Source organism: Mandrillus leucophaeus, unplaced genomic scaffold (assembly GCF_000951045.1).
Source record: "Mandrillus leucophaeus isolate KB7577 unplaced genomic scaffold, Mleu.le_1.0 Scaffold38, whole genome shotgun sequence".
NCBI classification, from domain to species: domain Eukaryota; kingdom Metazoa; phylum Chordata; class Mammalia; order Primates; family Cercopithecidae; genus Mandrillus; species Mandrillus leucophaeus.
Window position 1 is genome coordinate 57,910 of NW_012104031.1, and position 4,300 is coordinate 62,209.

Sequence of the window (4,300 nt, forward strand, 5' to 3'; positions counted from 1 at the left end):
GAGGCTGAGGCAGGAGAATGGCGTGAACCCGGGAGGCGGGGCTTGCAGTGAGCTGAGATCCGGCCACTGCACTCCAGCCTGGGCAACAGAGCCAGACCCCGTCTCAAAAAAAAAAAAAAAAAGATAATAAATTTGCACTGTTTTAAGCCACTACATTTGTGATCATTTGTTATAGCAGTAATAGAAAACTAATAAAGCAACATAGTCACATGACTCAAAATTCAGAGAGTACAAAATAGTAGATAACAAGCTTCCGTCTCACCCTGTCATTACCCACCAACTTTTCCCCAGAAGTACCTAATGCTACCGACTTCTTGGTATATCTTTCCAGAGACATCCTATTCATATATAAGCAAATGGGGCTATGTATACTTTCACCTTGTATTTTAATACAAATGATAGCATACTATACATACTGTTACATTTTTCAAGTCAACAATACGGTCTACATGTTTTTCTTTGAGGCTTTTTTATTGTTTTAACCTGGCACCACCACATTCCATTGCATAGACGTAATTATTTAGCCATCTCTTATTGTTGGCTATTTCCAAACTTTTTATCACAAACAATGCCCTATGCAGAAATAACCTTGAACTTGCAGCATTTCATGCAGGACTCAGACAGAGACTGATTTGTCTCAGACTGAGACAAATCCGGGAGTCATCCCTGATTCTTCCTTTCCTTCATTCCTATCTAATCTGCTAGCCTGTCTTGTGGGTTCTATCTCCAAAACAAACTTCAGCCCACCACTTCTTTCCTTGTCCACCATCCCCACTCTATTCTAAGCCACCACTGTCTCTTGCCTGAGCCATTGCAGTGGACACATCTATGGTCAGGAAGACTCTTGAGATTCCTATACTTGTGTCTTGCCCTTTTGAGGAAGAGCCGTCTTGAGGCCTCAGAATTTTTGTTCCTGAAATAGGATCAATGAAAGTAAGCATCCAGATTTTTCTGTGAATGAATGAGTGGTGTTTCCCAAGACTTCGGCAATGGGGTTTCATTTGGAGGCTCTCCTAAAAAAGAAGCTTGTTAAACCTGAAAGGAAGATCAGATGAGTGTCTCTGTGTCTTGGAATATACGTAAATTTAATTGCATCTTTAGTATGTGTTTTCCTTCTGTGGGTTTCCAGGGCACTTAATGGGCTGGGAACAAGACAGGAGTCTTTAGGAATGGAGGCAAATTCACCTTAAACAAGAACCTGAGATTAAAGTTCTGCCTTTATTCTACTTAGCCACAGCCTAAATCCTTCCCTGAGGCCTCTTGAGGAAGTTCCAGGATGGAAACTGATTCAGAAAGTCCAGTGGTCCTGGTACAGGAAATAAAACATTAAAGAAACGAGCACTGCAGAGGGAGGCCCCCGTGACTATAAATGTAAAAAAGAAAACTCAAGGAGACTAACGGAAGAAAGGAATCAGATTTATGATGTATTTGCCATGGTATACTCTCTCTTCTTATAATAAAATGTTAATTAATTATTAAGTTTTTACTGTGTGTCATGCATTTTCACATATGCTTTTTTTTTTTTTTGAGACGGAGTCTCGCTCTGTCGCCCAGGCTGGAGTGCAACCTCAGCTCACTGCAACCTCCGCCTCCGAGGTTCAAGCCACTCTCATGCCTCGGCTTCCTGAGTAGCTGGGGCTACAGTTGCATGCCACCATTGCCTGGTTACTTTCTGTATGTTTAGTAGACAGAGTTTCACCATGTTGGCCAGGATGGTCTCGATCTCCTGACCTCGTGATCTGCCCGTCTCGGCCTCCCAAAGTGCTGGGATTACAGGCTTGAGCCACCGTGCCCGGCCTCACATATGCTTTTATTTAATTTCCTAATAACTCCATTTTACAGATAAGGAAACTAAGAGTCAAAGAGTATATTTATTTTGTAGCCTTTCAGTAGTTGAGCCCCTGATCACAGAGTAAGAAGTAAGGACAGGTGGCAACTTCAGCAACTGTCCTGAACAATTAAAATGCACATCAGTGTGAATGACCTTCAGAATGTATTTCAATCTGTTAATATACACAGTAACATATATGTAAACTATACATGGCAGCTGAGAGTTGTGTTTAAGATCGCAGATTCTTCTGAGACAGAGTCTCGCTCTGTCGCCCAGGCTGGAATGCAGTCGTGCAACCTCAGCTCACTGCAACCTCCGCCTCCGAGGTTCAAGCCACTCTCATGCCTCGGCTTCCTGAGTAGCTGGGGCTACAGTTGCATGCCACCATTGCCTGGTTACTTTCTGTATGTTTAGTAGACAGAGTTTCACCATGTTGGCCAGCCTGGTTTTGAATTCCTGAACTCAAGCAAACTACCCGCCTCAGCCTCCCAAAGTGCTGGGATTGCAGGCGTGAGCCACCGCGCCCAGCCAAGATTACAGATTTTATAGAGAGACTTCCTGAGCTTCAGCATGCATAGTTCCATGATTACCTGCTGTGTGGCCTTGGGCAAATTCCTTTCCCTCTCTGGGCCTATTTCCTATTACATTTAAAACACTTAGATCTGTGCATGGCATAAAGTGGAATTTAGCCAGGCTACCTGTAATGAGGGCTTACTTGGTGTCAAGCACTGGGCTATGTAATACATAGAAAGCACTCATCCTGAAGATGGTCTCAGGGAATCTTCAGATCATTCTGCAAGGAAATCATTCTTTCTTTTCTGTAGTGAAGGAATCTGAAGCTCTAGAACATCCCCAGTGTCACGCAATCATCTGTTAAGTGGCAGAGTTGGGAATTCAGACCTTGCTTTGTCTGCTTCCAAAGCCTGGGCTCAGTAACAAGCAAAGCAGATGGTGGTGTTAGTGTGCAGTCCTGCTTTTTGGCAAGCCTGAGGCATGAGCTGCTCTTCCTGCTTACAGGTGCAGACACACATACTCCCCGCCACAAAGACACACAGGCAGCATTCAAGTGAGAAATGTCCCCAATGCCTGCGCCCTCTGCTGTCTGTGCTGTAGCAATTTCTGGTCTGAAAGGCACTTTCCTGGAGTAGAATTGCTGTTGGTTTTGGAAATGACTCCAACAAATTGAATCCTTGACGTCGGGAGATACTGAAGACATTGAATCTTTCTTATTTCCAGTTGCATGAAAACAAGAGGCTTTGACGAACCAAAGAAAATTAAGACACACGGAAAAAGTAAGCTTTTAGTGCCAGGTGCTCTCTTTTGGCAATAAAAAAGTGGTTTGAGCACCTTAAATTTTATTTTTTCAGAATTAAGTGTCAAGGATGGGGGGTCAGAGAAAGGTACATGGGGGAGTTTTTGCTCCTATCAGCAATACAATAGTCACCCTTGCTGAGAGGCTCCTTGAAGGCAAAATAGAACATGTTTGCAAAAATCTGCAATGAGAAGATATCTCATCATGCAGCTCCTCACCTCCACACCCCACCCTGCACACATCCATTTCTTCTTACAAGAAAAAGGCCTCCAATTTTTACCATGCAAGAAATTATCCTCTGTCCCTCTCTCCTTTTCCCCTCTCCCACTCTTCTGTGCCCTTCTCTTCCAGAAAGAAATTTTAGAATGTCAGACCTTAAAGATGATCCAATGCCGCAGTTAAGAACACTGACTTCAAAGTCAGGCAAACCTGGGTTTGAATCCTGGTTTCAGCACCTTATGCAAGTTACTTAAACCCTCTGTGCCTCAGTTATACCTCATCTGTAAAATGGGCTTAAAAACAAGACCTACCTGATAGGATTGGTGAGATACTTGAATGAACTAATGCTTGTAAGTCCCTCAGCTCAGGGCCTGGCAAAGAGCTAATGCCTCCAAAGTGCTCCTTGATATTGTCACCCAATCAAGCTTCTTCATTTTATAGACAAGAAAACTAGATTCAGAAAGAGGGGATTTATCTGCGGTCATGTGGCCAGTTAGTGGCAGAGCCAAGACTGGAGCCAGGCATCTCATCTCATCTCATCTGGTACAGACATCTTTCTACTGTACCACACACAGCATCATGGATTTTCCCTCATTTCCTAACTAAGCGAAAGAGGTTGGGCCATTTCCCAGTTGGCCAGGTTTGTGCTGAACCAGTAACGTTGCCAGAGTCAGGCATCCTGGAGTGTATCCTGCAGTGCCGGCTCCCCTGTGAGCAGGAGCCAGCTCATGTCTGACAGTAACAGACTCTGTCCTAGGAGCTATCAAGCCCTGATAAAACTGATCCACAGAGCACTGAGCCACTGTCCTCTTATATTATTATTATTATTATTATTATTATTATTATTATTTTGAGACATCTGTTGGCCTCTCAGGCTGGAGTGCAGTGGTGCAATCTGGGCTCACTGCAACCTCCACCTCCCAGGTTCAAGAGATTCT